We start from the raw sequence: 9,744 nt of genomic DNA, 5'->3' as shown, positions 1-9,744 counted from the left end.
AGGCCCACCGGGGGTTTCCCCTGCCACCCTATGGACCAGTCCGACCCTGGCTGTTGTGAGACTTCCTGGTTCCTGCATGTGACATCTCACATCACATGCAGAGAGCAGGAGAGGAAACCAGTAAAGATTGTGAAGTGCGCTGCCGTTCGCTCCAGACTGTATGCATAAGCAACATCACAAAGTGTAACATGCACGCATGCGCTGAGAGAGAAGAGGACCGGTAACAGGAAAGGTGGTAAGTATAACAGGACCTGAGGAGCTGCTGTGGGGGCATAACGGCTGAAGTGATCAGGCAGATATGTCCTAATACTGAGGTCGGCTGTATACAAGGCGGCGAGGCTACTATATGTGATATGCACAACTAAACTTACTATCTGGTACGCAAATTACCTATATGTGTACTGTGTGTATATCCAATACACTGAGAAGTCAATGCACCATGAGGCACTTGTTCCATCTTCTTTGATTACACACATATTCTGTATATATATAGGGGGGGGGGGTAAGTGTTACTAATCCTATTTAAACACCTTTGTTTTTCACTGTTGTTATCCTGAAGAAGGGGACCAGGACCCCGAAACGTTGATGCCACCGTTTGCACAAATATATTCTTGAATTTGAAGCATCTGAGTGCCGCCTCGTATATTCCTGTTATTTGTCACCGGGTGTTTCTCTGCTGAGGAGGTCACCTGAGCAGTATCAGTCCAGCCTTGGATTATGTGGAGTGCCGGACCAGTTGTATCCATATATATATATATATATATATATATTAGTGATAAGCGGGTTCGGTTCCTCGAGATCCGAACCCCCCCGAACTTCACCCATTTTACACGGGTCCGAGGCAGACTCGGATCTTCCCGCCTTGCTCGGTTAACCCGAGCGCGCCTGAACGTCATCATCCCGCTTTCGGATTCTCACGAGATTCGTATACTATATAAGGAGCCACGTGTCGCCGCCATTTTCACTCGTGCTTTGGAGATGATAGCGAGAGGACGTGGCTGCATTCTCTCAGTTTCTGTGTTCAGTGTGCTGCAAATATCTGCTCAGTGTGCTGCAAATATCTGTGCTCAGTGTGCTTGCAAATATCTGTGCTCAGTGTGCTGAAAATATCTACGTTCTCTGCCTGATAAACGCTTCATATCTGTGCTGCATTGTAGTATATAGTAGGAGGACAGTGCAGAATGTTGCTGTGACCACCAGTATATATATAGCAGTACGGTACAGTAGTCCACTGCTCTACCTCTGTGTCGTCAAGTATACTATGCATCCATACCTGTGCTGCATTTTAGTTGTGCGCAGTATATAGTAGGAGGGGACAGTGCAGAATGTTGCTGTGACCACCAGTATATATATAGCAGTACGGTACAGTAGTCCACTGCTCCACTGCTCTACCTCTGTGTTGTCAAGTATACTATGCATCCATACCTGTGCTGCATTTTAGTTGTGCGCAGTATATAGTAGGAGGGGACAGTGCAGAATGTTGCTGTGACCACCAGTATATATATAGCAGTACGGTACAGTAGTCCACTGCTCTACCTCTGTGTCATCAAGTATACTATGCATCCATACCTGTGCTGCATTTTAGTTGTGCACAGTATATAGTAGGAGGGGACAGTGCAGAATGTTGCTGTGACCACCAGTATATATATAGCAGTACGGTACAGTAGTCCACTGCTCTACCTCTGTGTTGTCAAGTATACTATGCATCCATACCTGTGCTGCATTTTAGTTGTGCGCAGTATATAGTAGGAGGGGACAGTGCAGAATGTTGCTGTGACCACCAGTATATATATAGCAGTACGGTACAGTAGTCCACTGCTCTACCTCTGTATCGTCAAGTATACTATGCATCCATACCTGTGATGCATTTTAGTTGTGCGCAGTATATAGTAGGAGGGGACAGTGCAGAATGTTGCTAGGGACCACCAGTATATATATATATAGCAGTACGGTACAGTAGTCCATTGCTCTACCTCTGTGTCATCAAGTATACTACAAAAGTTCAGTAAAATGACCCAAAAATCAAAATTAAAAGCGTCTGATGAGAAGCGTAAACTTGCCAATATGCCATTTACGACACAGAGTGGCAAGGAACGGCTGAGGCCCTGGCCTATGTTCATGGCTAGTGGTTCACATTCACATGAGGATGGAAGCACTCATTCTCTCGCTAGAAAACTGCAGTGCCACTCCTAGATGGGCCAGGTGTTTGTGTCGGCCGCTTGGGTCGCTTAGCTTAGCCATCCAGCTACCTCATTGCGCCCCTTTTTTTCTTTGCATCATGTGCTGTTTGGGGACTATTTTTTAAATCTGCCATCCTGTCGGACACTGCAGTGCCACTCCTAGATGGGCCAGGTGTTTGTGTCGGCCAATTGGTTCGCTTAGCTTAGTCACACAGCTACCTCATTGCACTTCTTTTTTTCTTTGCATCATGTGCTGTTTGGTGACTATTTTTTAAATCTGCCATCCTGTCTGACACTGCAGTGCCACTCCTAGATGGGCCAGGTGTTTGTGTCAGCCACTTGGGTCGCTTAGCTTAGCCATCCAGCGACCTCGGTGCAAATTTTAGGACTAAAAATAATATTGTGAGGTGTGAGGTGTTCAGAATAGACTGGAAATTAGTGGAAATTATGGTTATTGAGGTTAATAATACTATGGGATCAAAATGACCCCCAAATTCTATGATTTAAGCTGTTTTTAAGGGGTTTTGGTAAAAAAAACCACCCGAATCCAAAACACACCCGAATCCGACAAAACATTTTCAGGGAGGTTTTGCCAAAACGCGTCCGAATCCAAAACATGGCAGCGGAACCGAATCCAAAACCAAAACACAAAACCCAAAAAATTTCTAGTGCACATCACTAATATATATATAAATGCCTTTGACTATGATTCCTATAATGCTGACTTTCTCAAATGGTATAACTGCTGATAGAAATGTATGGCTTTTGTAGGAATTCACAACTGCTTCATTCGGAGGTATCGAGGGATGACGTCATTAAGGGCAATGTAGCTTCCTTGATCTCACAAAACAACATTTGTGCTGTGATTTCACAGGTTTGCAGTAACCTTTTTTCCCCTTTATATGTCTCAGTGTTTTCTCATTTTAGTTAAGATCATTTTAAGTCTATGGTTATCACTGCTTTGTGAAATGATATCACCCATTAGGGAGTTTAGGGCCAGATTCAGGTTGGATTGCAAAACGCGACCCAACCGCAAAAATAACAAAAAGGATGCAGGTGGATGCGTAGCACCCATCCTGCGCATGCACCCACATTTACTACAGGGGCGCCACAGAGAATGCGAACGCCTCCGCCTATGCTTTGAGGAACTCTGCATGCTTTTAAGGTTGCACATGAAAATGATGAGACCCCTGATAAAGGCCCAGATTTATCGAGCCTTGTAGAGTGATACATTGCACGGTGATAAAGTACGAGCCAATCAGCTCCTAACTGCCATGCTACATTCTTTGTTTGAAAAATTACAAATAGGAGATGATTGTCTGGTGCTTTTTCACCGTGCAATTTATCACACTCCAAGGCTTGATAAATCTGGACATTTGTTCCTGCTCCCCCTTCCCTCTTCCTCCCCCTCACTGTAGTCTAGTCTTGATGTTCCTGTAGAAATATTCTTCCCACCCTTGAGGGTCTCTATTGCAGAATAGCCCCCTAACATCCAAACTGTAAATATGTCCCTACTGTAGCATTACATCCCCAGTGGCAGGGGCTGGCTGGCAACTTTCAGCCTGGGGAGCAGACTCAAGCAAGTGGCCCAGCTTTTAACAGGGAATGCAGTGAGAAAATGGCTCTGGAACACTTAAATTGCACTGGCCCTGGGGGCAGATGGCACCCTGCCCCCCTGCCCAGTGGCAATAGATCATGCATTATTTCCCACCCACTAATGGTAATAGATCCCCTAGTGGCATTACTACCCCCCCCCCCTGTCTACAGGTCTCCATTGTAGAATTACATTCACCCCCTACTGTCCACACTGTATGACCCCATTGTAGCACTACCCCTCAGACCCCAGTGTCTTATTTGTCCCTCTCCCTATATCCACAGATCCTTCTTGTAGCACTGAACCCTGCTCCTCCATATGTTCCCATTGTAGCATACCCCCCCCCCCCCCCCCCATCCCACCTTACTGGCATTGCGGTGAAATGCTGTCACCTACGTGTGGAGACTTTTGCAGCTAAATGCAGAATGAGATGGTTCTGCGGTGAAGTAAAAATTATCCACAAAAAATATCCACAAGTACAATATGATAGGTAATAAGTACGACAAAAAGAAAAGAAGGGGAACATTCAGTGGGTAATGGGTATGATTCAGTGTGACAATAAACCTTAATTTGTTGCAATATTTATATAATGCCACTTTTTATTTATCGCAATATTGAGGCATCACTGTGTCCTGGAAATAGAAATGACTGCACAGGGAACCAACCTAGAGAAAACACTGCTATTACCTGCAAGTAAACTGATATGAGATATTGTAACTGTCTATTTTAAGTTGTCTGAACATGAAGTTCATATGTGAAAAAAGAGGAGAGGCTGCCATGGATACCAATCAATTGTATGTTCCGTCCAGTTTATTACAAGCAGTTTGCAGGACTGAATGCACTACTGGCAATCCTGATGTCAACATGCCCTAACAGTAGATCTATATTTGTGAAACTGAACTCCGTTTCTTGATATACTATAATCCTTCTACTGGACCCACTAACGTGCCCATAATTGTTTTTTTATGCTTGGATTTATGTCTATTTTTTTATACAAGCAGTGGTATCATAAACATCTACAGTATTTTAAGTACCCCTAAAAGTAACATGTTACAAAATTATGTCCTGCCATCCATACACTATTCATCCCAAAATATGAAGTAAAAAACACTTTAGCAAATTCCATAATTTCACCCAGGTCATGCCACTGTACAGACCAGCCTAGATTTCCCTATCTGTGCTGTAGTCAGACATAGCCATGTCCACTACATTTTGTCTCACCTTTTTATTCAAGACACTACACTGTTCTCTTATGAACTGTCCTGTTGAAAACAGAACATTGTGATGGTCTAATTGGGGTGCGGTCAGCATCCTGGCAGCGTAGATGCTGGCGGTAAGGTGACCGCGTTGATATCCCGACAGCACTTGGCATCCCGGCACCGGAACCCCTGACCACTGGCATCCCGAGTGTAAGTATTGCGGTTAGGGTTAGGCAACACAGGGGGTGTTAGCCATAGCCGCCACCCCCGAGTCTTAGCCCTTGCCGCCACCCCCTGTGTTAAGCTGTAGCTACCACCCCCAACTATCGTAGCCCTAGCCGCCACCCCAGGCAGGTTAGGGTAGGGGGCAGAGGAGAGGAGGTGTAAATTATTTACTCCATCCCCGTCTGCATTTTAATAATCAAGATGGAGCGGTCGGTCATGTTACCACCGGCATCATGACCACGGCATTCCATATCACACCCTAATTCACTGTTTATAACCTACTGTATTGAAGACAGGACTGAATAACTGGGCAATTCAGAGACAGACAAGCACATGATGCTATTGCTATGGTAACATGGTGGGACTAATGGTTAACCTGTAGGAAAAAGTGCTGGTATTGGAATAAAAGGATCCCTAATCCCTCAAGCAGTGGACTATGTTTTAGTGGTGGTATATTCCAGCGCAACGATTCATTATCATATTAAAAGAAAAATAATTACACAATATTGCGTGTTTAGTAATTTATTTGAAAGTTTAGTTTTACCGTGTATTTAATTGTAAGACAAAACAACATTTACAGACACAAAGGGGTAAATTTACTAAGCTCCCGATTATGACCGAGATGCCGTTTTTTCATCAAAGTGTCATCTCGGTAATTTACTAAACTCAAATCACGGCAGTGATGTGGGCATTCGTAATATTTTGGAAGTTCAAGGTAAAAATCACGAATGAATACACCATCGGTCAAAATACGCCTGTTTAGATATGAATCTCGGTCATTTACTAACCATTCGTAATTGTAATATCTGCCGTGAAAATGCATTTGCGGCCGTGAAAAAATACAATTCGTAAAAAAGTCCTAAAAAAAAACGCGGCTGCTTTTGAAAAGCGTGTTTACATGTGTACTCAATTATCCATTACTCACACCTGAATGTTTGGCCCTATAAAAGTGTTCCAGGCACATTTTGAAATTCTCTCACTCTGAAATGGCGGCTGTGGTGTGTGCCAATGAATTTATGTTTGCTGTGGGATACCTTAGACTGCTAAATGAGGCTTCCAGAAATCAGGCCCAGGTAAGTGAACATGGTCAGCAGGTTGTCCAGGTGCCGCGGAGGCTGCGCCAGCCTCGTTTTTTTAGAGGTCGTTTAAACTTAAACGCATTGTCCGATGATAGGGTCATACAGATGTTCCGCCTAAATAGAACCAACATTTTCCGCCTGTATGACCTTGTCAAACTGGGCCTAGACCCTGAGACAGCACGCTCTCGCTCTGTCTCAGGCCTACACAAACTCCTGGCTGTGTTACACTTTATGGCTACTGGGAGCTTCCAGGCTGTGGCAGGCGACGTGATTGGTATCTCACAGCCCACCTTTTCAAGATATTTGAATCAGGTGAGTCAAAAAATACATAGCCGGTTATGTCTAAGTGTTGCTTCTGTAAGTACAAACAACACAGTATTGTATAGAATACCTAACATGACACTCACCTTAGCTTGTTTAATGTCCACTCAGGTTTTGGATGTCTTGGATCCACATATTAATGCCTCAATCTGCTTCCCTACCCAGGAGTCGGAGTGGCGTGCTGTCAGGGTAGCTTTCTATGAGCTTGCTGGCATGCCCAATGTGCTGGGGGCCATAGATTGCACACACGTTCAGCTGAGATCACCTAGGGGCCGCCAATACATATATACGAATAGACATCTGGCCCAATCAACTAATGTCCAGGTGGTCTGTGATGCAAACTTTAAAATTATGAGTGTTGTTGCAGGTTACCCTGGTGGCTGCCATGACTCCTTCATCCTCAGTCAGTCATCGCTCTTCGATAAATTTGAGGACGGACAAATGCCTGATGGCTGGCTGTTGGGTATGTTTAAAATGTTTTGTGTGTATGTCTTTTAACCACAAACTCGAGTTTTGACTAGGGGAATGAATAATCTAACACATGTACTAATGTTGACTATATCTGTTTTTCAGGTGATGGGGGTTACGGCTGCTACTCTTGGCTCCTTACTCCATTGTCCCAACCTGATTCTCCTGCTGAACACAGTTACAATCATGCACATAAGGCTACGCGGAATGTGATAGAAAGATGTTTTGGTGTGCTGAAGTCACGGTTTCGGTGTCTGGATAAATCTGCAGGCCTTTTGTTGTATAGTCCCTCAAAGGTGACTAGAATTGTGTTCTGCTGCTGTTTTCTCCATAATCTGTGTTTAAGTCAACATCTGGCACATGATGAGGGAGAAAGCAGTCAGCAAGCAGAGGAGTTAGAAACATCTGGTGACAGTGTGAGTACATATGTAGGGAGGCAGGTATGGCAAGAAGTGATCCAGCGGTATTTTTCTGGTAAGTTTTTGTAGGATGTAATTATCCTTGACTAAACACTTTGCAATACAATCAATTGTGTGTTTTGTTACTTACTGTTTGTTGTTTATAGTGGTGTGTACATTGTACTTAGTTTATGTTATCAATACATTTTCAGACATTACCCATGAAAAACATACATACATACATAGCAGCTTCTACAATGTTTGAGACGGACACAGGAAGTTGTGTGTTTGACAAAACTAAATTTTTATTGCGTTACTCAAATTTTTCTAAAGTCTTATTTTTTCCGCTTGTGTGTGCTGGGTGCTGTGCTTTGTGCTGGCTCACTGGCACGTGCTCGGGAGGAACGTCGAACAGGGGAGGTTACTGGCGTTTGGATAGGGGTCGTGGTTCCAGAGCTGGAGGTCACTTGTTGAGCTGCCATCAATGTTATGTTGTTGCTCAAATTATTTATGCTTGCATTCAGTTGTGTGTTGGTTGCAGTGTGGCTGGCTACAATCCGGGATAAAGACTCATTCACAACCTGGTTGTGCTGTATTAGTTGTACGAGTGTTTGTTGGTGGTGCTGTTGCTCATCAATGATGCGCGTTAAATGAGCCAGCATTTGGTTGTTGTCTGCCCGTATTTGCTCCATCGATGTTGCGATTCGGCCTACTTGGACAATCAGTCTGCCCGAGTTGCGACTAATGCGCGGTAGATGATGGGGCAGACTGGCAAGGTGTTGGGTATGTGCGGTCAGGCTGGCATTGCTTTGGGCCTGTTGGCTTGTCCAACTGGACCAAAAGTCATCTGGTATTTGTGGCTGGGGTGGAGCTTGTGCCAGTTGTGGACTCATGGAGGCTTGGGGGATATCCTGCAGCTGTATTGGCTGGCTCGGGTGAACAGGTGTTAGTTGCAGTGTGAAGGTTGCCTGTTGGTCTTGTCCCTGCTGGTCCACGTCGGCCATCAAGCTTGGCTCTGTATGGGGTGGCCAACATGCAATGTTTACTTTTCTAAAAATATATTTGCTAGTTCTAAACATTACTACATTCATAATACTCCATTTCTCAAGTTTTTAGAGTTGTTTTTCTTAACTTATAATTTGTTTGTTCTCAAAAAACATATATACCATCACAGGCGTGCACATAGACAGACTTGCGGAATCCTCACCTAACTACCTCCCCTCCACAGCATTACAGTGTTATGTCACCTCCCCTGTCCACGATATAGACTGCTTACCTGGATAGTCCAGAGGAGCGGAGCAAGTAAGCAGTCTACATACCGGACAGGGGAGGTGTGTGAACACTATAATGTTGTGGAGGGTGTTTTTGAAAAAAGTCATTTTTTTTTTTTTTTTTTTTATGTGCACGTGTGTGGTCAAAATATTTACAAATGTATGTTCTTTTTTAAAAATGATGTTGGCGATATCAACCACTAAGACATTGAAAAATTAAGCATTTGCACCTTTAACAATTGAAGACGTAACATCACATTGCTTGTTATGGCAAACATGTAATCTCAACTCCAACTCACAACATAGTAACTGTACTGTGTAGATTATTTGCTATGTGTTTAGTTTCTGTTTTGACTCACCAGATAACTGAGGTGATCGGGGCTCATCACTCTGTGGACTCGCCAATAGTGCCAGTGGTGGCTGGGGTGACACTGCAGAAATGCGCCGCCTGGGTGGGGAAGATGGAGCCGCAGATTCCGTGCCAAGACGCCGTGTCTTACTTGGCCTCCTGGGTAAGTGCCCCGAGCCCTGTGATGGGCGCCTTAGAGGAGGTAGGCTTACAGAAGCAGAACCTATGAGAATATATAAACATTAATATTTTGTACTTCTATGTGTTTGCAGAATATGTGACTACAGTGAATTCTTACCTGCAATCCCAGCATCATCCTGAGTTGTCTGAGGCCTGTCTGGCCGGCTGGTCTGTCGGACTGTTGAAAAAGTGGCGAAAACATTATTACCATACTTTGTGTAAAAATTCTAACTGCAAAGCCTTAGTGTACTGTACCCATCTATTAGGTATTGTAAATTAAACTAATTTCTGCTTAAGATCTTCGTGCTTCCTTAATTTGTGGTGTATATCAAAATGTACATGGTGTTGCACCAAATAAATCTGTTACATTTGAGAATTATGTGTCAGATATTGCATAGATTGAATACTTGCAAATTGAACCAAAATGTTTATTTGAATTTGTAGAAACCTTTTTTTTTTTCAAAAAAAATAAAATAAAAA

At 43.7% G+C, this 9,744-nt stretch overlaps 1 long non-coding RNA gene across 1 annotated transcript; it reads right to left on the bottom strand.

Annotated features, from left to right (window-relative positions):
- Positions 1-8,402: 8,402 nt before the first annotated feature.
- Positions 8,403-9,485, bottom strand: LOC134970162 (uncharacterized). The gene is made up of 3 exons (XR_010189704.1): positions 9,383-9,485; positions 9,095-9,307; positions 8,403-8,479 (listed from the first exon to the last, which is right to left on the bottom strand). It is a non-coding gene; the product is annotated as an uncharacterized LOC134970162 (long non-coding RNA).
- Positions 9,486-9,744: the final 259 nt, after the last annotated feature.

This window comes from Pseudophryne corroboree, chromosome 11 (genome assembly GCF_028390025.1).
Source record: "Pseudophryne corroboree isolate aPseCor3 chromosome 11, aPseCor3.hap2, whole genome shotgun sequence".
NCBI lineage: Eukaryota > Metazoa > Chordata > Amphibia > Anura > Myobatrachidae > Pseudophryne > Pseudophryne corroboree.
This window is presented reverse-complemented; position numbering and strand designations above follow the sequence as displayed.